Here is a 27,279-nt window from a genome sequence, read left to right as displayed (position 1 = left end):
GAACGTGAATACAGTGACAATACGATACGTCACGTTTTAATTTCTCCTTGCTACATGCTCGAAAAGGAGTAGGACGAAGCTAATCTTATTTAATCCTACCCCTTATCCAATTGATATCAATTACTAACACATGTTCACTTCCTAATCTCATATTGGAACCCAGTTTACATCAATGTTTTCGAAATACAACAGCTCTCTCACGACATTTAAGCTCATCCCGCGGTAAGTTGAATGATGCGGACACATTTGTTACTGGATACTTAGACTTTGCATGTGTAAGTAATATGCAACTATAATTGTTTGATACTTGTTTATATCGACAAATACGCTGTTTGACATATTTAGTATTGTTCAATTAAGCACGTATGTCTAGCTTCTGTGCTATTGTGTGCTTAGCTGTTGTGTAGCCGATAGCCTAGCATGTTTCCCTTTTGGAAATGACTCGGCTAAAATATAATTAATTGTGTGCTTATTGGAGGATATTTAGGTGTGAACTGGCAGCTTTGCACAAGGACTGCTTGTTTCGGACATTTTAGATGCAAGCCGATATCGTCCGATACTTGGGTGTTTTTTGCAGGTATTGGACCGATATCAAAATCTGAACATACTTTTACGAGGTGTGATTTTTTCTGTTGTTTTTATAACTAAAATGACGCAGTGTAACAGCTTCTGTGGGAGTGCGAGTCCAGCCTCATGGTCCAAATATCAAAAGACAGACATGGCTGATTAATTGCAAATATTGACGGATGCTAATTCGTGCTGGCTGATTGTGGAGGCGTGGAGCGCCGGTGCTGCCTTCGGATTAATCAGCCGGAGAAAAGTTACAGATGTTGAAGTGTTTGGCTCTGATTAGAACGTGTGCCTTGCAAAAAGGCGGATTCTCCCAATCAAGGCTTTGCACACTTCACAGTGGCCTGTGATCCAGTCAAATGACATGTCTTTTAGAACGTTCTCTATTGTTCATTTTTAATTATTTATTAATTTTTTTCTATTAATGGCTGTGATGGAAATGTAAATGAGGGATTTTTTAATCACTGTTATGTTGGAATTATTATTAATATGGATACTGTTGTTATTCTTTTTTGTTTAAATTGTGTTGTGTGTCCTCTCAGTTACTCTGTTAAATGTTGGAATTGGAATATTATTGTATTATAGTGTATTATTTTGTTGGACTGATAAAACATTTTGTATAATAAAATAAAAAAAATAAAAAATACAATTCATGAATCAACACTTTTGGATCACTGAGAATTTTAAAGCTTTTTTTTTTTTTTTTTTTTTTTTAAACTGTCAAAGCTGAAAAAAATAAATCAAAATCAGTGCTATGATTTATTCACCTATTTAAAGCTGCAATTATTTCATATCAAATATTTAATTTTGAAATGTTTTTGGGGAAAGATTTTGCAAAAATATTGCATAAGTTTTCTAAAACCAAACCAAATACACTATTTAAAAAATAATAATAAAAAGGTTTAATCAATGTATAGATCTTAAAGTTGACCTAGAGACTTAAGCATTAAAAAAATAAAAACAAACACACCAAAAAAAAAAAATACAATTTATGACTTAACACTTTTGGATCCCTAAAAATTTTAAAACGTTTATTTTATTTTTTTATTTCTTTTATTTTTTTTTTTAAACTGTCAAAGCTGAAAAAACCCCGAATCAAAATCAGCGCTACTATTTTTTTTTTACCTATTTAAAGCTGCAATTACTTCACATTAAATATTCCATTTTGAAATGTTTTTGTGGAAAAATATTGCATATTTTTTCTAAAAACAACACAAAAAATCACATTAAAACAATTATAAATAATGTTTAATAAATGTATAGATCTTTAAGTTGACCTAAAGACTTAAGCATTTAAAAAGTAAAAACAAACAAACCAACAAAAAAAATAAAATTTATGACTTAACATTTTTGGAGCCCTAAAAATTTTAAAACGTTAATCTTTTTATTTTTATTTGTTTTTAATCTGTCAAAGCTGAGAAAAAACAAATCAAAATCAGTGCTAGGATTTTTTATTCCTAATTAAAGCTGCAATTACTTCACATTAATTATTCCATTTTGAAATGTTTTCGTGGGAAAATATTGCATATTTTTTCTAAAAACAAACAAAAAAAAACACATTAAAACAATTATAAATAATGTTTAATAAATGTATAGATCTTAAAGTTGACCTAGAGACTTAAGCATTAAAAAATAAAAACAAACAACCCAACAACAAAAACAATTTTTTCATGACTTAACATTTTTGGATCCCTAAAAATTTTAAAACGTTTATTTTTTATTTTTTTTATTTTTATTTTTTTTTAAACTGTCAAAGCTGAGAAAAAACGAATCAAAATCAGTGCTATGATTTTTTTTTTACCTATTTAAAGCTGCAATTACTTCACATTAATTATTCCATTTTGAAATGTTTTTGTGGAAAAATATTGCTTATTTGTTCTAAAAACAAACAAAAAAAACACATTAAAACAATTATAAATAATGTTTAATAAATGTATAGATCTTAAAGTTGACCTAGAGACTTAAGCATTAAAAAAGTAAAAACAAACAAACCAACAAAAAAAAATACAATTTATGACTTAACATTTTTGGATCCCTAAAAATTTTAAAACGTTTATTTTTCTATTTTTTTTTATTTGTATTTTTTTTTAACTGTCAAAGCTGAGAAAAAACGAATCAAAATCAGTGCTATGATTTTTTTTTTACCTATTTAAAGCTGCAATTACTTATACTGCAAATATTGCATATTTTTTCTAAAAAAAACAAAAAAAAAACACATTAAAACAATTATAAATAATGTTTAATCAATGTATAAATCTTAAAGTTGACCTACAGACTTAAGCGTTAAAAGTGTTAAAAAAAAATAAAATAAAATACAATTCATGACTTAACACTTTTGGATCCCTAAGAATTTTAAAACATTTTATTTATTTATTTTAACTGTCAAATCTGAAAAAATAATGAATCAAAATCAGTGCTGTGATTTTTTTTTTACCTATTTAAAGCTGCAATTACGTCACATGAAATATTCCATTTTGAAATGTTTTTGTGGGAAAATATTGCATATTTTTTCTAATAAACAAAAAAAACATTACAAAAATTATAAAAAACGTTTAATCAATGTATGGATATTAAAGTTGACCTAGAGAATTAAGCATTAAAAGTGCTAACAAAAATTAATAAAATACAATTAATGACCTAACACTTTTGGATCCCTAAAAATTATACAGCAATTTATTATTAAAAAAAAAATACTGTCAAAGCGGAACAAATAAGAATCAAAATCAGTGCTATGATTTATTGACCTATTTAGGGCTGCAATTACTTCACATCAAATATTCCATTTTGAAATGTTTTTGGGGAAAAATATTGCAAATATATAGCATCATTTTTCTAAAAACGAACAAAAAACCCCATTTAAAGAACAATAAAAACGTTTAATCAATGTATAGATAAATATATAATGTATAATAAAAAAGATTGTAGCACAAAGTGGTTTTACGTTAACATGTGTGTGTTAGGTACAGTGGGAGTGTGTGGGAGCAGCCGCACACAAGTGTCCACGCACCGTGGGTGTGAATCAATAAGTCCTTCAAAAACAAATCACAGGACTTATTGATCCTTCGTCTTTCTCGTGTTCGTATCAGAAAGCCCTTTTGTTGCTGAAGACAATCCGGGGGTTTAGTCGAGCAACGTATCCTTTTTAACTTTGCAGGTTCTTGAAGTTTCACATTGATCTTTTGTCTGCGACGTCCTATTAGCGCCGAGTGCTACACGGCATCGCTCCATGGAACATTGAAAATGACGTACCAGTAAAAGTTTGGGACTGCCTGCGTTAAAACCCGAAACATTTATGGCCTTGTTGTATTCTCGGGCCATTCTCCTACAATTGCACATATCCGTCCACTAACTGATACCAGCCAAAAGAGCTAATGTTGCTCACTTTAGAACACAAATAATGTTTGTTTACCGTATTTTCCGAACCATTATAAAACGTAATGTCGATGAATGGTCTATTTTCTATCATTTTTCATATATAAGGCGCAACGGATTATAAGGCGCATTAAAGGAGTCATATTATTATAATTTTTTTCTAAATGTAAAAGACTTCCTTGTGGTCTACATAACATGTACTGGTTGTTCTTTGGTCAAAATGTTTCATACATGATGTTTTACAGATCATCTTCAAGCCGCTTTCTAACAGTCGGTTCCGGATGCGCCGTTTTCTAACTGTTTTAAAGACATTCAGACTTTACTTCGATCAATAACGGAGCAGCATTTCTTCATCCGCCGGAAATGCGTCCCGTGAAAAAACGTCCGACCGGAACTCTCTAACTAAAGATCCTTGGGTGAATAATGTAAACTCACTACACCGGTATGTTTTAGCGCTTTCATGGCGAGTTTACTGACAGACATAAGTAAGAACTTTACACTACTTTATATCAGAAAAGGCAACAGCGGAGGATGAATGTACCATAACAAGAAGATAGAGAAAATGAAGAAGCTTATCGACAAAGGCGGAATATTTTAGGAATCATGCAGATCCCAAATACAGATCAGCAGGTACCAGAGGGTAAGAAAAGATGCTTTTGCATAATGTTGCGAAACAAAACGCCTTAAATGTCTTACCTTATACACACAACATAATAATACTGGTATGTTGAAGCACAGTACAATCAATCAAGCGGTGCTACTTCATAGCTTACCAAAGTCGTACTAAAACATTTTTGATAAGATTTTTGAGCGTTTTATATTTTCAATGGAACATATACAATGTTGGTGTTGTTTACTTGAGTCATATTGCCATCATATTGCACTCTACCCGTATCTCTTATGTTTGACTGCCATCTACTAGTCACACTTATTACACCATGTACCAAATAAAACAGTACATTAGGAGCACCGGGTTATAAGGCGCACTGTCGAGTTTTTGGGGAAAACAACTATTTTAAGTGTGCCTTATAGTCCCGAAAATACGGTCTTCGTCATTCGAGCTCGAAACTCAAACGTCATTCGGTTTACGATTGAGGTGCCCAAACTTCTCCCATTGAGGACCACGGAATGACAAATCCAAGGATGCGGCGGCCATTTTGGTAGTTTTCACCTTTAAAACCAGTACAATATAAAGACAAATGCGATTTGGGTTAACATTTTGTGTGAATGTTGAAGAGCCAATGCTAAGGGTTAGCACGCTGGCCAGACAGCATCGAGTAACAAAACATAAGAGCACAAATTAGCTAAAAAAGAAAGCTAGGATGCTAACAACGGTTATGACAATATGATACCTCATACAATTTACGTATCATTTTCTCATTTCTCTTTACATGTCCGAAAAGGAGTAATACAAAACAAAGCTTTTCCAACTCATTGCAATTCCTGACACATACCACTTCCTGTTCTCATTTTGTAACAATTTACATCGATGAAATACAACAGTTATCTTCATAAATAGTTAAGTCAGCCATAATTCCCATAAAGAGATAAATAATATCTCATTTTTGATACGGTTCGAGACGTTTATCAAAATTATCCCCTTGTACTCATGTGAACAGTTTCTTAAACCGGATCATATTATTATATTATATCCATATTATATCCATAATTAAAAAGGAGTGAGAAAAAAATAACTAAGGATGCACACAAAAGGTGTGGAAAATAACAAATGACACTACAACTGAACGCTTGTACTGAGCCACAGGGAACGAGAAGCGTGAGCGGAGCCAAAGTAGAGACGGTGTACACGACTGGAAGGGTGAAACATCAGGAACCAAGGGACTTGAGAGCTAAGTAGTCAGGGGGAAATGAGTATCAGGTGGCCACGGCCAGTGACCCAGAAGACAGGCACTGCAACAAAAAGAAGATAGGCTCCAGCAGAGCTGAAGGACCATGACAGTTTGCATGCTAAAATGCTAACAGTAATATATGTAAAGTACCAAAATATATGACACTAAAGTGGAAATTAAATAAAACAAATCTAGCATGCTAACGAATGGCTTTGCCGGAGTAGGACCCAAACGCAAAGCAGAAAAATAAATAAGAATAACCAAAAGAGCTCTCAAAAAGGAGTGAGCAAAAAATAACTAAAGGATGCACACTTAAGGTGAAAGAAACGGAAATCGCACACAAAAGGTGTGGAAAATAACAACATGCAACGCTTGGACTGAGCCACAGGGAACGAGAAGCGTCAGTGGAAACAAAGCTGAGGCGGTGTACACGACTGGAAGGGTGAAACATCAGGAACCTACTGGCGCCGAGTGAAGGGACTGGAGAGCTTAATTAGTCAGGGGGAAATGAGTATCAGGTGACCACGCCTTGTGACCCAGAAAACAGGCACTGTGACAAAAAAGAAGATAGGCTCCAGCAGAGCTGAAGGACCATGACAGTTTGCATGCTAAAATGCTAACAGTAATATATGTAAAGTACCAAAATATATGACACTAAAGTGGAAATTAAGTACACAAATCTAGCATGCTAATGTTACTGTCACAAATGTCTTAGCCGGAATAGAACCCAAACGCAAAGCAGAAAAATAAATACCTAAAAGAGCTCTCAAAAAGGAGTGAGGGAAAACATAACTAAGGATGCACACTGTGTGTGAGAAACGGAAATTGCACACAAGAGGTGTGGAAAAATAACAACATACACTCCAACTTCAACACTTGGACTGAGCCACAGGGAACGAGAAGCGTCAGTGGAACCAAAGCAGAGGCGGTGTACACGACTGGAAGGGTGAAACATCAGGAACCTACTGGCGCCGAGTGAAGGGACTGGAGAGCTTAATTAGTCAGGGGGAAATGAGTATCAGGTGACCACGCCTTGTCACCCAGAAAAAAGGCACTGTAACAAAAAGAAGCTGACATGCTAAAATGCTAACAGTAATATACGTCAAGTACCAAAATATATTACTCTGAGGTATGTACCTGATTTTTTTTTTAATGCTAGCCTGCTAACGTTAGCATTCATTAAGTACCAACATATGATTAAGGTATATACTTAGAACATTAGCTACAAAACATCTAGCATACCAACATTAGCATGCTAATAGGTATCATTCGTCAAGTAGCAAAATATTTGACACTGAAGTCTATATCTTCAAATGTAGCATTAAAGCTAACATTAGAATGCTAACAAGTTAAAAAAATTAAAAAATAAAGTAGCTATGGGCCACACTTTGGACACCCCGGTGTTGGGTAAAGTGCTGGAGGTCCGACATCTGCACCGCTGGCCCCTGCAACAATCAAAGGTTGCCCACCCACTCAATTTGCCCTAAGTGCCTTGTTTTTGAAGACTTTGTTTGTGTGGAGGTGCAGAAGCACTAATGAGACAAAAGGAGAGCTCGCTGCAATGTTGCCTCATCACACACACGCACACACACACACGCACACGCGCACACACATGCACACACACCCACGCACACACACACATGCTGAATAAAGGTTGCCATGCTCATTAGCAATTAGGATTTTACTTGCCTGGCTTTGAAGACGTACTGTAAACAGTGCTTTTTGTGGCCCTTAACATTTTGTCTGTGGCCCCACTTTGGTCTTTAGTAGGAGTGTGGGAAAAAATCGATTTGAATTCGAATCGCGATTCTCACGTTGTGCGATTCAGTATCGATTCTCATTTTTAAAAAAACATTTTATTTTATTCCATTTTTTTCCCCATTTTTTGTCCCATTTTTTTTTCAATTTTTTTCCCCATTTTTTTACATTAATCAATCCAACAAAACAATACACAGCAATACCATAACAATGCAATCCAATTCCAAAACCAAACCCGACCCAGCAACACTCAGAACTGCAATAAACAGAGCAATTGAGAGGAGACACAAACACCACACAGAACAAACCAAAAGTAGTGAAACAAAAATGAATATTATCAACAACAGTATCAATTTTAGTTACAATTTCAACATAGCAGTGATTAAGAATCCCTCATTGACATTATCATTAGACATTTATAAACATTTTTAAAAAGAACAATAGTGTCAGAGTGGCTTACACTCGCATCGCATCTCATAAGCTTGACAACAGACTGTGTCCAATATTTTCACAAAGATAAAATAAGTCATATTTTTGGTTCATTTTATAGTTAAAACAAATTTACATTATTGCAATCAGTTGATACAACATTGTCCTTTACAATTATAAAAGCTTTTTTCAAAAATCTACTACTCTGCTTGCATGTCAGCAGACTGGGGTAGATCCTGCTGAAATCTATGTATTCCATGAATCCTTTTGAATCGGGAAAAAATTGTTTTTGAATCGAGAAATCGCGTTGAATTGAAAAAAATCGAATTTGAATCAAATCGAATCGTGGGACACCCAAAGATTCACAGCCCTAGTCTTTAGTATCCCTTGTTGTTATAAAACTCCTGAAGGGTCCCCACTCCACCCTGGACCATACGTCACGGCCCCAAAAGACACACACTCGGTGTGTTTACGAGCACTCAGAAACAAAAAAATTGACTGAATTCAGTTCAAACTAGCTTTTTAAAACACGTAAAAACCTTATTTGGCTGTTAACGTTTCTAGATGATGTGATTGTTCCCATCGATGGATCGTCAGAATGTTCTACACACGTGCCAGACTTGATAAGACGTGACATTGGAAGATGGCGCGCTCCGTGGTCAGAAAGCCAACAATAGCAGACAAAAGTCGAGAAAATGGATGAAAAGCCATTTTGACGCAATGAATATGGAACTTGGAGACAAGCTATTTCGACATAAATGGAGTGCTTACCCAAATAAACTGTTAAAAAAACATCCCCGGCCAGCTGGACCAAATGCACAACCGTCCATCGAGTGAGTCTCTTTGATATTGACCATGATACACGCAGCACGTCATGCGTGTTATTACAACTACTGTACTAGCTGTGCACAAACAAAACATGAAATAATACTTTACAGATACTGTATTATGATTGTTCATGTTTTTCACTCAGTACAGATTGGTGTCCTATCACATTGTGTTGTGCATTACAAACGCAAACGTGCTGACATAGAAGCTATGTTATTTCTTGCCGTAGCTAGCTTTTACGGCTAATACCGAAGCACGACGATGTGTTACTACGCTAGAAAAAGAGTTACTCGGTGTTCGCTCTTACAATATCAATGTCGCTACAGTTTGGTAATTGTACAGGTTACGGAACGTAAATGAAGTATTGTTGACGGTTTTTGAATGCATTTTTAAAGTCATTTAGAGAAAGAGTTGATTGCTTCCATTAGCTGCATTGCTAGTCACCAAGAACGAGCAGATTCGCATATGTTAGAAAACAAAAACAAACACAAAAATTGTCTTCTTCTCCCTCATGATTGGGAACGATAGGCAAAATACCCAAAAATGTGCAGCTCCCCAAAATTCCCCAAAAAGTGCAGTTCCCCTTTATGTATAATGTATTTATATTATTCACATGTGAATAATTATGTGTAATAGACTGTATTTATGTTATTGCTGTATAATAGACTGTATTTTTATAATTAACATGTAAATAATGCTGTATAATAGACTGTATTTATATTATTCACATGTGAATAATGCTGTATAATACACTGTATTTACATTATTAACATGTGAATAATGCTGTATAATAGACTGTATTTGTATTATTCACATGTGAATAATGCTGTATAATAGACTATATTTATATTATTCACATGTGAATAATGCTGTATAATAGACTGTATTTGTATTATTCACATGTGAATAATGCTGTATAATAGACTATATTTATATTATTCACATGTGAATAATGCTGTATAATAGACTGTATTTATATTATTCACATGTGAATAATGCTGTATAATAGACTGTATTTATATTATTCACATGTGAATAATGCTGTATAATAGACTGTATTTATATTATTCACGTGTGAATACCTAAGTGTTTATTTTCTATTGTGAGCAAACTGTGGTGCTGAATTTCCCCCAGGGATCAATAAAGAACTTTTTATTCTATTCTATTATATTCTAATATAAAGGAGCCATAATGGAGGTTTTGATACAAATGTAACCTGCCATTATTCACTTAAATGGGCCTCGTTATGCAAAACCAACCTTTCCAACCGGATGGTACCCGCTCTAGTGTGTTTGGGTTCTGCGCAACTCCTGAAAATGTGAAATCAAATATTTAAAAAACAATCTTGCCTTCCTTCGCGGCTCAATGTGGTTTGCTGTCGGCTGCTTTGATCCCTTGTAAACAAAAGAGCTGGCTATACAGTAAGCTACGCTACGTGCTACATTGTGAAACGTTATAACGGATTATAAAACTTAAACATTGCAAAACACAGTAGGTATTGATCAAACTAAAAGTAGTTATTAGGAAAATCATTATTTCATTGCGTTGCTATTGTCTTGCACTGAAAGGCTAAGCTAGCTACACAGCAAATCGAACTAAGGTTGCTCGCATATCATTCACACATTTCTAACCTACTGTTGTTGCTTACCGTTTCATTGCTATAAATATTAGTGACTGAACCCACCATTAAAAGAAGTTTTTCGGAAAATTATTATTTATTATGCTGGAGGACTGCAATGCTATTGTTTTACACTAAAAGGCCAAGCTAGCTACACAACAAGTCACACATAGATTCACGGAAATCATCAAAGACCAGTAAGACGCACAAGTTGTCAGCCATTTTGGTTTTCTGGTCCCACTTTTGGCGGGGAAGTAGGCCAAGTAAAAATGTTTTATAGTTTAATGTTTTATTTTCTCTTTACAAAGTGTTTAGGCTCAATAAAAATCAAGGAGGCGGCCGCAAATGGCCCGTGTGCCGCAATTTGAGCACCTGTGATTTAAACAAAGAATGCTTTTGTTTCCAATCTGGCTGCCTACCTGCCACGTGGCGTGCAGATAAACCGTCACATTACTGTGACTGGCAGGGAACACAAAAAACCCCCGAAGGAAAACAAGACAGCATCCAAGCGTGTTATTTTCTTTTTCTATTACCATTATCGCACAGCAGGTACAATTCAATCAGTGGACAGCAGCTTGTCCAATTCTGACGTTTAGATACCGTGAGGGCAACAATGTTCCCGTACAACCCATAGAAGAACTGTGACAGGCATATGTCATCACTTTATGATACAACACGACACCACTGCAACTATTTATGTCTTTCTAGGTGTTTGTTACTGTATCTTTAATAACTTGCATTAGTGTTTGTTACTGTATCATTAATAACTTGCATTAGTGTTTGTTACTGTATCATTAGTAACTTGCATTAATGCCTGTTACTGTATCATTAATAACTTGCATTAGTGTTTGTTACTGTATCATTAATAACTTGCATTAGTGTTTGTTACTGTATCATTAATAACTTGCATTAGTGTTTGTTACTGTATCATTAATAACTTGCATTAGTGTTTGTTACTGTATCATTAATAACTTGCTTTAGTGTTTGTTACTGTATCATTAATAACTTGCATTAATGCCTGTTACTGTATCATTAATAACTTGCATTAGTGTTTGTTACTGTATCATTAATAACTTGCATTAGTGTTTGTTACTGTATCATTAATAACTTGCTTTAGTGTTTGTTACTGTATCATTAATAACTTGCATTAATGCCTGCTACTGTATCATTATTAACGTACATTAGTTTTGTTACTGTACCATTAATAACTTACATTAGTTTGTGTTACTGTATCATTAATAACTTACATTAGTATGCGTTACTGTAATATTAAAAAACTTACATTAGTTTTTGTTACTGTATCATTATTAACTTTTATTAGTATATGTTACTGTACCATTAATAACTTACATTAGTTGTTGTTACTGTATCATTAATAACTCATATTAGTCTTTTGTTACTGTATCATTAACTTTCATTAGTTTTTGTAACTGTATTATTATTAACTTACATTAGTGTTTGTTACTGTATCATTAATATTTTACATTCGTTTTTGTTACTGTAATATTAAAAACTTACATAAGTTGTAGTTACTGTATAATTAACTTTCATTAGTTTGTTACTGTACCATTAATAACTTACATTAGTTGTTGTTACTTTATCATTAATAACTTATATTCGTCTTTTGTTACTGTATCATTAATAACTTACATTAGTTTTTGTTACTGTACCATTAATAACGTACATTAGTTTTTGTTACTGTACCATTAATAACTTACATTAGTTTGTTACTGTATCATTAATAACTTGCATTAGTTGTTGTTACTGTATCATTAATAACTTGCATTAGTATTTGTTACTGTAATATTAAAAACTTACATTAGTTTTTGTTACTGTATCATTAACTTTCATTAGTTTTGTTACTGTACCATTAATAACATACATTAGTTGTTACTGTATCTTTAATAACTTACATTATTTGTTGTTAATCTGTCATTAATAACTTACATTAGTTTGTTACTGTATCATTAATAACTTACATTAGTATTTGTTACTGTAATATAAAAACTTACATTAGTTTTGGTTACTGTATCATTATTAACTTTCATTAGTTTTGTTACTGTACCATTAATAACTTACATTAGTTGTTACTGTATCATTAATAACTTACATTAGTGTTTGTTACTGTATCATTAATAACTTACATTAGTGTCTGTTACTGTATCATTAATAACTTACATTAGTGTCTGTTACTGTATCTTTAATAACTTATATTAGTGTTTGATACTGTATCATTAATAACGTGCATTAGTGTTTGTTACTGTATCATTAACTTACATTAGTTTTTGTTACTGTATCATTAATAACTTTAGTGTTTGTTACTGTACCATTAATGACTTACATTAGTGTTTGTTACTGAATCATTCATAACTTACATTCGTTTGTGTTACTGTATCATTAATAACTTACATTAGTTTTAGTCACTGTATCATTAATAACTTACATTAGTTTTAGTCACTGCATCATTAATAACTTACATTAGTTTTAGTCACTGCATCATTAATAACTTATATTAGTTTTAGTCACTGCATCATTAATAACTTACATTAGCCATCAAGGGTATGACAAATAAAGCCCCGATTCCCACACCAAGTCAACACTGGCCCGGTATCGCCGATACATTTTTTAACATTTGGAAGATCACGCAATGATTTTGTCTTTGAGTGTATATAGTAAATAGTAGTCACTGAGCCCGACATTAAAAGTAGTTTTTCGGAAAATTATTCTTTATTATGCTGGAGGACTGCGATGCTATTGTTTTACAGTAAAAGGCCAAGCTAGCTACACAACAAGTAACACACGGATGCACGGAAATCAACACATGTCTACTCTGCTTTATTCTCTGAGTTTTTAAACAATAGAACGACGATACAGTGTCGCCTGTAATCGTTGCAGTGGTTATTTTTTAGACCCCACTGAGGATGCTGTTTCATGATTTGTAAGAATATTATATCAAACCGGAGTCAAATCAATTTTTATTTATAAAGCGCTTTTCATAAATAAAACAAATGCAACACAAAGTGCTTTACAGACTTAAAAACAAAGCCCAGGTGACCCACATCCCCCATCATCACAGTTTTTCCCCTGAAGCTCCCCTGAAGAGCAGGGACACCTGCGAAACAGGCTTGTAGGGATGGAATAGCCCATATATATATATATATATATATATATATATATATATATATATATATATATATATATATATATATATATATATATATATATATATATATATATATATATATATATATATATATATATATATATATATATATATATATATATATATATATATATGTATATATATATATATATATATATATATATATATATATACACACACACAGTACAGGACACACCTTCTCATTTCAATGCGTTTTCTTTATTTTCATGACTATTTACCTTGTAGATTGTCACTAAAGGCATCAAAACTATGACACCTGTGAAGTGAAAACCATTTGAAGCTCATTGAGAGAATGTCAAGAATATGCAAAGTAGTAATCAGAGCAAAGGGTGGCTATTTTGAAGGAACTAGGATACAAAACATGTTTTCAGTTATTTCACCTTTTTTTGTTAAGTACTTAACTCCACATGTGTTCATTCATAGTTTTGATGCCTTCAGTGACAATCTACAATGTAAATAGTCATGAAAATAATGAAAACACATTGAATGAGAAGGTGTGCCCAAACTTTTGGCCTGTACTGTATATAAACACATATAAATACACATATACACAAATATATATATATATACAAACATGTATATATACACAAATATATACATATATGCAAACTGCATATACAGTAAAAATATAATGAATAAATACAACTAAAGGTGTGTCCAAACTTTTGGCTTGGACTGTATATAAATACATATGCATAGACATATACACACATATACAGTAAATACAAACATGTATATATACACACATATATACATATATGCTGCATATACAGAAAAAATATAATGAATGAATGCAACTAAAAATCTAGCATGACTAATAAAAGAATGCAAAGTAAAGTATAAATGACTTCTATAAAAATAATAAATATTACAAAAGGTAAAAGCCAAAACAAATAAGTGAGTCTTAAGCCTTCTCCTTCTCCTGAAAACATGAACATTTTTTGCTGCCCTAAGGTCAGCCAGCAAGCTGTTCTTTAGAAGCATTGAAAGTGTTCACACACACACACACACGCACACACACACCCACACACACACACGCACACACACAACAGGCTTCATAGACTTAACTGTAATTTTCATACGAAAACGTCAATCCATTTTCTACCACTTGTTCCATGGTGACTCAAATCTTAATGGTATGAGGGGAAAACATATATATATATATATATATATATATATGTATATATACAGTATATTATTTTCACGGTAAAATTCTGGCGACCGAGCTGCCGTTTTTTTTACCGTAAAATCTACGGTCATTGCTTTAACAGTGCAAATAGAAAAGTGGCTCCCTATTAATTTTACAGTAAAATTATGGCGACTCAGCTGACAGTTTTTTTTACTGTTTTTTTTAAGTGCACTAAAAAAATAATTAAAAAAATCGGTAAATAACAAAAAACGATATTACCAAAAATTGTATGTTGTTTTTACACAAAATTACAAAAAAAAATGCAATTTTTTAACGGTAAAATTCTGAACTTCCAGGTTTTTACCGTAAGATCTATTTACAGTGCATTCATGCCAATGGAAAAACGGTACCACACCGTAATAAGTGATCCGTGAAGTGGCGAGAACATTTATCCAAATAACAACAAAAAACACAAATATTTGTGAAAATAATCATAAATATAAAAAAGAAAAATATAAATCTCGTCACACCAGTATGGATCCGATTCGACCCTTGGTATGGATATTATCGACCTGCCCATTCCTCATCTTAATGCCCAATTCTATACAATGCATGAGCATCAGTCTTACGCTGATCAAACCATCCAGGTTTTAAGTGTCTAACATGCCTTGCATCATGGAAAAATTGACAATAAAGAATCTTTGAAGATTTAAATACCATATTTTCCAGACTACAGGTATACGTATGAGCTGCACCCATTAAATTTCAGAATTTGTACAAGCCACACACACACACACACACATATATATATATATATATATATATATATATATATATATATATATATATATATATATATATATATATATATATATATATATATATATATATATATATATATATACACTACCGTTCAAAAGTTTGGGGTCACCCAAACAATTTTGTGGAATAACCTTCATTTCTAAGAACAAGAATAGACTGTCGAGTTTCAGATGAAAGTTCTCTTTTTCTGGCCATTTTGAGCGGTTAATTGACCCCACAAATGTGATGCTCCAGAAACTCAATCTGCTCAAAGGAAGGTCAGTTTTGTAGCTTCTGTAACGAGCTAAACTGTTTTCAGATATGTGAACATGATTGCACAAGGGTTTTCTAATCATCAATTAGCCTTCTGAGCCAATGAGCAAACACATTGTACCATTAGAACACTGGAGTGATAGTTGCTGGAAATGGGCCTCTATACACCTATGTAGATATTGCACCAAAAACCAGACATTTGCAGCTAGAATAGTCATTTACCACATTAGCAATGTATAGAGTGTATTTCTTTAAAGTTAAGACTAGTTTAAAGTTATCTTTATTGAAAAGTACAGTGCTTTTCCTTCAAAAATAAGGACATTTCAATGTGACCCCAAACTTTTGAACGGTAGTGTATACTGTATATATATATATATATATATATATATATATATATATACATATATGTTGTGAAAGGAGTTATTTACACAGACAACTGTGTTCACAGTTGTCCAAACAAATAGTGCGAGTGGAGCAAATGGACTAGAGGGTTTCAAATGGACATAAAATTACAAGAGTGCACCTTAAAACATACCGTATTTTCTGATTTTAGAAGACATTTAGAGGAAATACATGTTTCTATTTATAAGCCGCACCGGCCTATAAGCCACAGATACGTGATATATGTTGTGAAATAAATTAATTGTCCCAGAAAGATTTCGTAAATGTTGATTTTATTACCTTTATTGTTTCCAAACAGTGTCTGTAACACGGCAGTCAAACGGCCGATCAGACAAAACGGAAGTCATCGTCATGGACCTGCTAGCTGCAGAAGCTAGCTCTCCAATCAGCTAAACAGACTCAATAACTCCACGGTGACCTTTTGGTGAATTTACTGAGGGATTTGTGAAACTGAAACAATACAAAAAGAATGCCATCGTAAGTTGATAATACCAACAGAGACACTCGTAAACGTGTTAGCATATTAGCTAATGCATGTACAAATATGCATGAAAAGACTCCCACAGACATACCACATGGGACGGGTTAGTAAGTGAGAATTGTTATAGTTATATTGTCAAACATTACAAACGTTGCTTGGAGTGATGAATGAAGAATCCATATGAGTAGTAACGCTATGGACGGCTGGAAGCCAGAACGACACTTTTACTTCCGGTTGAAAGTATTAACTGAAAGGACACTGCAGCAACTGCAGTGAGTGAACACGTCCAAAATATGGCGCCAAAGCACAAACAATATTACGGTCAGAAAAATTGTATGTGAATTAACAAAAAACTTTCCGTTCCCTGAGTTCCCAGTGAACAGACGAAAGCTGTCTTTGTTGCACCAAGCCAAAGGCTTGGAAAATTCCGCTGTGTACAATGGGAGGAGACGGGAGGGGTTATCTATTGTGATCCAAGACTTGCCCAAGCTCGATCCAGGACCAGTCCAAGCCCGAGGCATCTTTTTCTTTTGTGTTAATGTGACCGAAAACAAGGGCTGTTTACATACCCCCCATTCCTTTAGAAACAGCTGTTATGTAAACAGAGAATATCCAAATAAAAGAGGAGACGTGAACCTTTTTTTGTTAGAGAGTGGTGGAAGACTGTACAGAGAGTACAGTCGACGCGTCTCTCCTTAAATTGAGAATCCTGTCTCTGTTTATTTCCTTGCTTCTTGTCTGTTTTAATAGATGTCATTGATGTTTAAACCTGACAATTACCTTTTCAGTGTATTTCCCTTGTTTTTTTCAACTATTTGCATTATGGCTGCCAGGTAAGAAAAATCCATAAATTAGCCTACGGCTTGTAAAACGGTCTGTAAGTAGAGGCTTGTAGTCCAGAATCTACGGTGGTTCAAGTGTGCCTTTAAATTGACATGATCCGAGCAAGACTAACACCAATGTGAGTAGATCGACCTTTGGATGACTGAGTGCGGTCATTGACGAGAGCAGAGGTTGACCCCCGGCATTAATGAAACCAAAAATCTACACGAGCACTTTGCATGTCTGCTAATTGGAAAAAGGCTCGTTCAGTTTCCCATGAAACAGATTGAAGGATCAATACGGCTCTGACCTGCAATCTCTTCCTTCTTCATCAGTCCTTTTGGATCCCTTTAAGTGGTTTGGTTTAATCGAGGTTACCGTTATCTAATTTGTTACCTCCCTTTAATGTCATCAAAGCCACACTGCAAAAACTGAAAGCTAAGTAAGATTAAATATCTCCAAATAAGGGTGATATTTGCTTATTTTCTGTCTGATAAGATAATTCTTCTCACTAAGCAGATTTTATGTTAGAGTGTTTTACTTGTTTTAAGTGTTTTGGTCCTAAATGATCTCAGTAAGATATTACAGCTTGTTGCTGAGATTTGATGACCTATATTAAAGTAAAACATGCTTGAAACTAGAATATCAACTGATGCAAAGCTGTGTCATCAACACTCACAAGTATAAAACTACTTTTTTAAAGTAATCATTTCGTATTTCAAGTATGAAAAAAAAAAAATCACGACTTTTGACACAATTGTGTCTCATAATTGAAACGGGTGGACTTTGCGGTTTTATTTCTAATGAAACAATAGAAAACACGTACTCATATAGTAGTACAGTTGGAACAGTAGAGTAAACTGACAGTTAATATTGAAACATTTAACATGTGACATTTCTAACAATTTTGAACAGAAATAGTTCATGCACATTCAGATGAATTCTTCAAAATTACAATTAAAACATTTTTGGTCGGGGGCCGGGCTGTATATATGACGTAGGAGAACACACTTGGCGCGATGATGTCATGTTTTCGATGGAAAAATGCATTTTTAGACCACAGGTCTTGCCTGAGCAGCTAGGAGACCCCGAGAGTAACAAGCGCTTACCTTGTTGCCTTTCTATTAAGAACAATACATTTGTTTTTAGTATAAGTTTGCTGGTTTCAAGAAATGTAATGCCGAGCGCTTATCATCATGTCAAGATAATGGCACAAGCATTTACTTCATTTAAGAATATTTTTTAAACATATTGAGCAAAAAGGTCTCTTTTTTTTCTACCAAGAAAAGTGCACTTGTTATTAAAGTCCTACTGAAATGAATGTTCTTTTATTTAAACGGGGATAGCAGATCCATTCTATGTGTCATACTTGATCATTTCGCGATATTGCCATATTTTTGCTGAAAGGATTTAGTATAGAACAACGACGATAAAGTTCACAACTTTTGGTCGCTGATAAAAAAAAAAGCCTTGCCTGTACCGGAAGTAGAATGACGTCACAGGAGGTAGGATTCCTCACAATTCCCCGGTGTTTACAATGGGGCGAGAGAGATTCGGACCGAGAAAGCGACGATTACCCCATTAATTTGAGCCAGGATGAAAGATTCGTGAATGAGGAACGTTAGAGTGAAGAACTATAGTGCAGTGCAGGGTGTATCTTTTTTCGCTCTGACCGTAACTTAGGTACAAAGTCTCATTGGATTCCACACTCTCTCCTTTTTCTACTGTGGATCACGGATTTGTATTTTAAACCACCTTGGATACTATATCCTCTTGAAAATGAGAGTCGAGAACGCAAAATGGACATTCAGTGCCTTTTATCTCCACGACAATACATCAGCGAAGCTCTTTAGCTACTGAGCTAACGTGATAGCATCTGGTTCAAATGCAGATAGAAACAAAATAAATAAATCCCTGACTGGAAGGATAGACAGAAGATCAACAATACTATTAAACCATGGACATGTAACTACATGGTTAATAATTCTCAGCCTGGCAAAGCATAACAATGCTGTTGCTAACGACGCTGAAGCTAACCGGACCTCACAGAGCTATGATAAAAACATTAGCGCTCCACCTACGCCAGCCAGCCCTCATCTGCTCATCAACACCCGTGCTCACCTGCGTTCCAGCGATCGACGGAAGGACGAAGGACTTCACCCGATCATCAATGCGGTTGGCGGCTAGCATCGGCTAGGCGTCTGCTATCCAAGTAAGTACTCCTTGTTGTGTTGCTACAGCCAGCCGCTAATACACCGATCCCAACTACAACTTTCTTCTTTGCAATCTCCATTGTTCATTAAACAAATTGCAAAAGATTCACCAACACAGATGTCCAGAATACTGTGGAATTGTTCGATGAAAACAGAACAGTTTGTATGGTGACAGATTGGGTACAAATACTTCCGTTGCCGTCGTGACGTCACGCGCATACGTCATATCCAAAGGAGTTTTTCAACCGGAAATTTAGCGGGAAATTTAAAATTTCACTTTATAAGTTAACCCGGCCGTATTGGCATGTGTTGCAATGTTAAGATTTCATCATTGATATATAAACTATCAGACTGCGTGGTCGGTAGTAGTGGCTTTCAGTAGGCCTTTAATGAGAATATACTTATTTTAAGTATTTTTGGGTTCATTGAAGTGAGCTAAGTTTACTTGTTTTGGAAAGTCTTGACAAGCCACATTTTCTTGTTCTATTGGCAGATAATTTTGCTTAGTTCAAATAAAATACCCCTAAATTTTGTATTTTTTCTTCTTCTTTTTGAACACTGACTTTTTGCAGTGCATGGTTTGCCGCACCGGCTTTCACCAAAACCACCATTTCATTCAATTGTAACTTGAATTCACGCCCATGCCACCGCCATGGTGTTTTGATGCATACTTGACATGCCCCGTCTTATCTGCCTGTGCAGTCTGAAAATAAGGTGATATCATCTCGACGGCAGCGTCTATTTTCGAGCCAACGCTTAACGAGACTTAAATGAATGGTTTGTACACGTAATCTGTTATTGCTTCCCTTGCAAATGAAGGCTTTCATTCTGTCCAAACGGGTTAGTGTCCCTTTTTCTTTTTCTCTCTCCTGATGTGCCATCAATGAGCTACGACCAGCCCTCTGGCGCTGGCTCTAACCGTTAAACGAGGCTGTGACAGCGCAGAGACCAAAAAAAAAAAAAAAAGAAAAAAGGAAAGAGACAAATGCAACGAGACGACAAGCCATTATTGCAGTTAATGCGTGTTTGTCACTTTATCACTAAGTAACAGCGGCAAGCTGTTATGAACGGAGGCAAAGTGTGCCGGGATAATGAACGCGACCCTACACAATGCTTTGTTTCTGGCGGAAACACCTGCAAAAGGCAATTATAGGCAGAGTAGCAATGCGTTACAGTGTTTACATTGCGGTTTTTAATGAAACTATAGAGCAGGGGTCACCAACGCGGTGCCCGCGGGCACCAGGTAGCCCGTAAGGACCAGATGAGTAGCCCGCCGGCCTGTTCTAAAAATAGCTCAAATAGCAGCACTTACCAGTGAGCTGCCTCTATTTTTTAAATTGTATTTATTTACTAGCAATCTGGTCTCGCTTTGCCCGACATTTTTAATTCTAAGAGAGACAAAACTCAAATAGAATTTGAAAATCCAAGAAAATATTTTAAAGACTTGGTCTTCACTTGTTTAAATAAATTCATAATTTTTTTTACTTTGCTTCTTATAACTTTCACAAAGACAAATTTAGAGAAAAAATACAACCTTAAAAATTATTTTAGGATTTTTAAACACATATACCTTTTTACCTTTTAAATTCCTTCCTCTTCTTTCCTGACAATTTAAATCAATGTTCAAGTAAATGTATTTTTTTTATTGTAAAGAATAATAAATAAATTGTAATTTAATTCTTCATTTTAGCTTCTGTTTTTTCGACGAAGAATATTTGTGAAATATTTCTTCAAACTTATTATGATTAAAATTCAAAAAAATTATTCTGGCAAATCTAGAAAATCTGTAGAATCAAATTTAAATCTTATTTCAAAGTCTTTTGAATTTATTTTAAACATTTTGTTCTGGAAAATCTAGAAGAAATAATGATTTGTCTTTGTTAGAAATATAGCTTGGTCCAATTTGTTATATATTCTAACAAAGTGTAGATTGGATTTTAACCTATTTAAAACATGTCATCAAAATTCTAAAATTAATCTTAATCAGGAAAAATTACTAATGATGTTCCATAAATTATTTTTTAAGTTTTTGTCTTCTTTTTTTCGGTTGAATTTAGAATTTTAAAGATTCGAAATTGAAGATAAACTATGTTTCAAAATTTAATTGTCATTTTTTTCATGTTTTATCCTCTTTTAAACCGTTCAATTAAGTGTAAATATCATTAATCATTAATAATAACATAGAGTTAAAGGTAAATTGAGCAAATTGGCTATTTCTGGCAATTTATTTAAGTGTGTATCAAAATGGTAGCCCTTCGCATTAATCACTACCCAAGAAGTAGCTCTTGGTTTCAAAAAGGTTGGTGACCCCTGCTATAGAGCATCTTGTTATGGGAAAGACAGAACGGAGTTTAAACAAAGAAGAGGAGAGTAAGTAACTAATCAAATCAAGCAACGTGTCTGCAACTGATGTCATGTATTTTCCAGACTATAGGCTGCTCCCTTTTCCCCAAGCTTGGAGCCCTGCGGCTTATACAAAGGTGCGGCTAATCTATAAACTATTCTTTGTTTATAAAGCCCCGTATGTGGGCTCTGTACCGAGTAAGTCGTTGTGGCTTGTGCAGCCCTTTGAGACACTTGTGATTTAGGGCTATATAAATAAACATTGATTGATTGATTGAAATGTGTACACAGGAGTGCCGTTCCGTCTCGTCTTTCATACCGTTTCCACTCAAAGGGTTTCTTCGTCCATCGCTCGAAGCAATGTTTGTAAGCTTTACAATGTAACTAAAACAATTCCTACTTACTCATCATCATCGGCGCTCACTCGAACGAGTATGACGATCCTCCTGGTAGGGGTGTATCCCTTTATGGAGGATGCCTGTGCGTGACTTAGTTTAAAGGCCTACTGAAAGCCACTACTACCGACCACGCAGTCTGATAGTTTACATATCAATGATGAAATCTTAACATTGCAACACATGCCAATACGGCCGGGTTAACTTATAAAGTGCAATTTTAAATTTCCCGGGAAACTTCCGGCTGAAAACGTCTATGAATGATGACGTTTGCGCGTGACGTCAAGGGTTGAAGCAGAAGTATTGGGACACATTGTATCCCAATACAAGCAGCTCTGTTTTCACCACATAATTCCACGGTATTCTGGACATCTGTGTTGGTGAATCTTTTGCAATTTGTTTAATGAACAATGGAGACTGCAAAGAAGAAAGCTGTAGGTGGGATCGGTGTATTAGCGGCTGGCTGCAGCAACACAACCAGGAGGACTTTGAGTTGGATAGCAGACGCGCTACCGTGAGTATGCTGCTTTCTTCCAAACATTTGATCGCTTGCCCGTCCGTACGTGGCGCTATGTGCATGTCACGTACGTAACTTTGGGGAAATATATGTTTCTTGCCAACTCTGATGGCGGCCGGGGTGTCGTCGAAAGCTACAACGCCCGCCGCTGTCCTCACCTTGACTTCCTCCGTCTCCGGGCCGCCGACCGCATCGATGATCGGGTGAAGTCCTTCGCCGCGCCGTCGATCGCTGGAACGCAGGTGAGCACGGGTCGTGATGAGCAGGTGAGAGCTGGCGTAGGTGGAGAGCTAATGTTTTTAGGAAAGCTCTGTCGAGGTCCCGTAGCTAAGTTAGCTTCAATGGCGTCGTTAGCAACAGCATTGCTAGGCTTCGCCAGGCGGCACAGCATTAACCGTGTGGTTACAGTTCCAGGGTTTGGTAGTATTGTTGATCTTCTGTCTATCCTTCCAGTCAGGGGCTTATTTTGTCTGTTTCTATATGCAGTTAAGCACAATGCTATCACGTTAGCTCCGTAGCTAAAGTGCTTCGCCGATGTATTGTCGTGGAGATAAAAGTCACTGTGAATGTCCATTTCACGTTCTCGACTCTCATTTTTAAGAGGATATAGTATCCGAGGTGGTTTAAAATACAAATCCGTGATCCACAATAGACAAAGGAGAGAGTGTGGAACCCAATGAGCCAGCTTGTACCTAAGGTACGGTCAGAGCGAAAAAAGATACGTCCTGCACTGCACTCTAATCCTTCACTCTGACGTTCCTCATCCACAAATCTTTCATCCTGGCTCAAATTAATGGGGTAATCGTCGCTTTCTCGGTCCGAATCGCTCTCGCTGCTGGTGTAAACAATGTGCAAATGTGAGGAGCCTTTCAACCCGCGACGTCACGCTACTTCCGGTACAGGCAAGGCTTTTTTTATCAGCGACCAAAACTTTATCGTTGATGTTCTCTACTAAATCCTTTCAGCAAAAATATGGCAATATCGCGAAATGATCAAGTATGACACATAGAATGGATCTGCTATCCCCGTTTAAAAAATAAAAAAAATCATTTCAGTAGGCCTTTAACGTGGGGAGACTGGTGCACAGACAATCACCACACGATCCTTGACAGAATCGGGTCAGGGTCCAGTGGCATGGAGTCCAAGGCGACTGGGGACCCTTTTTTTGCCGCAGCCTTCAGCCGTTGTGGTAGTTCTTAAATCTACCGTCTTCCGCCTGCTCCGCCGTTGAGGTCTTCACCTTATCCCTGGCTAGGGGGAAGTCAGGTACTGGGCCTTTGCCAAGGGCCACCTGGGGTAACAGTAGTAAAGGGGTTAACCTCCTAGTGCCCCAAGACCCCATAGAGGAGCCTCCACTGCCGGCTGCACTTTAACGTCATGCCCAGGACTCTCCTACTTACTAAACGGTCCCCCGTGTGACGTCTGTAGGAGTGTTTTCACGCATATTTGTACGTGCTATCGTACTGTAATGAAGCTAGCGACGATAGCTTACGCTAACACGTTTACACATGTCTGTGTGGCATTCAATTGGCATTCTTTTTGTCTGGTTTCAATTTCACAAATTCCTCAGTAAATTCACAAAAACGTCAACGTGGAGTTATTGAATCGGTTTAGCTGATTGGAGAGCTAGCTTGCGCAGCTAGTTGGGCCATGACCATGACTTTGGTTTTGTTTGATCAGCCGTTTGGACACAATTAAGGTATGTAAATAAACATTTACAAAATCATATATAATGTATCTGCGGCTTATAGTCCAGTGCAGCTTATATATGGAAAATATGTTTTTCCTCTAAATTTCTTCTGAAATCAGAAAATATGGTATGTTTTAAGGTGCACTCTTGTAATTGTATGTCCATTTGAAACCCTCTGGTCCATTTGCTCTCCTCGCACTATTTGTTTGGTCAACCGTGAACGCAGCCCATCGGCCGAACCAAACAGACGGGCCGAGAGACCGGTCTCAGTCCGCTCCCACGTAGAGCCAGGCCTGAGTGAGGCACGTGTGAATGCCGACCTCACCAATCCACCAAAAACACCAGACTTGATGTCATCAATTGCGAGTGAGGCGATTGTGAGCAAAAACCCAACAGAAAGCAGAGCAAATATCCGCACAAAACAGCAGAAAATGTCAGCCCAGAAGCATAAATAAAGTAGTTGAACATACCTGGCTTTTTTCTTCAGAGGGGTCAGGTCGCTCATCGTGGTTCAGTGAAGTTGTCCTCACAGCACAGTTCTGGGAACAAAGTGACCTATGTTACATCTCAGCTGGTAAAAACTCCAACAATGACTCGAGCAAAATGTTTTGGAGGCATGAGTTTTGTCAGACCCTGTTGAGACGAGGCACAACTTTATCTGTAGGCTTAAAGGCCTACTGAAACCCACTACTACCGACCACGCAGTCTGATAGTTTGTATATCAATGATGAAATCTTAACATTGCAACACATGCCAATACGGCCGGGTTAACTTATAAAGTGCAATTTTAAATTTCCCGCTAAACTTCCGGTTGAAAACGTCTATGTATGATGACGTATGCGCGTGACGTCAATGGTTGAAACGGAAGTATTCGGACACCATTGAATCCAATACAAAAAGCTCTGTTTTCATCTCAAAATTCCACGGTATTCTGGACATCTGTGTTGGTGAATGTTTTGCAATTTTTTTAATGAACTGCAAAGAAGAAAGCTGTAGGTGGGATCGGTGTATTAGCGGCTGGCTGCAGCAACACAACTGGGAGGACTTTAAGCTGGATAGCAGACGCGCTATCCGATGCTAGCCGCCGACCGCATCGATGATCGGGTGAAGTCCTTCGTTGCTCCGTCGATCGCTGGAACGCAGGTGAGCACGGGTGTTGATGAGCAGATGAGGGCTGGCTGGCGTAGGTGGATAGCTAATGTTTTTAGCATAGCTCTGTGAGGTCCCGTAGCTAAGTTAGCTTCAATGGCGTCGTTAGCAACAGCATTGCTAGGCTTCGACAGGCGGCACAGCATTAACCGTGTAGTTACATGTCCAGTGTCTCCTGATAGTAGTATTGTTGATTTTCTGTCTGTCCTTCCAGTCAGGGGCTTAATTCTTTTGTTTCTATCTGCATTTAAGCACGATGCTATCACGTTAGCTCCGTAGCTAAAGTGCTTCACCGATGTATTGTCGTGGAGATAAAAGTCACTGTGAATGTCCATTTCGCGTTCTCGACTCTCATTTTCAAGACAATATAGTATCCGAGGTGGTTTAAAATACAAATCTGTGATCCACAATAGAAAAAGGAGAAAGTGTGGAATCCAACGAGCCCTTGTACCTAAGTTACGGTCAGAGCGAAAAAAGATACGTCCTGCACTGCACTCTAGTCCTTCACTCTCACGTTCCTCATTCACGAATCTTTCATCCTGGCTCAAATTAATGGGGTAATCGTCGCTTTCTCGGTCCGAATCGCTCTCGCTGCTGGTGTAAACAATGGGGAAATTGTGAGGAGCCTTTCAACCTGCGACATCACGCTACTTCCGGTACAGGCAAGGCTTTTTTATCAGCGAACAAAAGTTGCGAACTTTATCGTCGATGTTCTCTACTAAATCCTTTCAGCAAAAATATGGCAATATCGCGAAATGATCAAGTATGACACATAGAATGGATCTGCTATCCCCGTTTAAATAAATAAAAATCATTTCAGTAGGCCTTTAACTGAGCGCTAATTGGTCCACTAACAAAAATACAGATATTAAAGCAAAAGGGCTCCTATAATGCTGACAGTATTAGCACTTATTTCAAAGTTCTAGACATAAAAATGGTGTCTGCGGTCGTGATTTTAGGCGACTAGCTTTAATAGCTCCAAAATGTGGGCATGTCTGCATCAGCCGGCTGACCTCACCGACAGAAGACCGAAGGCAATTTCATACTTCGTCGTTTGTGTTTTAGTAGCGTCTTCATGCCCCAGCATGTTATTTTCACACATAATTTGAAGGAACGATCACATGTCTGCCAGATGTACTGTTGCTGGTTGTTGCAATGCAACTTAAAGGCCTACTGAAATGATTTTTTTTTATTTAAACGGGGATAGCAGATCCATTCTATGTGTCATATTTGATCATTTCACGATATTGCCATATTTTTGCTTAAAGGATTTAGTAGAGAACATCGACGATAAAGTTTGCAACTTTTGGTCGCTGATAAAAAAAGCCTCGCCTGTACCGGAAGTAGCGTGACGTCGCAGGTTGAAAGGCTCCTCACATTTCCCCATTGTTTACACCAGCAGCGAGAGCGATTCGGACCGAGAAAGCGACGATTACCCCATTAATTTGAGCCAGG

The 27,279-nt window shown here is 36.2% G+C and overlaps 1 long non-coding RNA gene across 2 annotated transcripts in view; it reads right to left on the bottom strand.

Annotated features, from left to right (window-relative positions):
• The window catches only part of LOC133636272 (uncharacterized), a 280,725-nt gene that overhangs the window by 185,156 nt on the left and 68,290 nt on the right, over positions 1 to 27,279 (bottom strand). For both annotated transcript variants that reach the window (XR_009822204.1, XR_009822203.1), the window contains exon 3: positions 25,146 to 25,214. This is a non-coding gene — a long non-coding RNA (uncharacterized LOC133636272). The remainder of the gene's footprint in view (positions 1 to 25,145; positions 25,215 to 27,279) is intronic.

The sequence above is a fragment of the Entelurus aequoreus genome, linkage group LG20 (genome assembly GCF_033978785.1).
Source record: "Entelurus aequoreus isolate RoL-2023_Sb linkage group LG20, RoL_Eaeq_v1.1, whole genome shotgun sequence".
Taxonomy (NCBI): Eukaryota; Metazoa; Chordata; class Actinopteri; order Syngnathiformes; family Syngnathidae; genus Entelurus; species Entelurus aequoreus.
The sequence above is the reverse complement of the archived record's forward strand: the minus strand, read 5'-3'. Positions and strand labels throughout refer to the sequence as shown.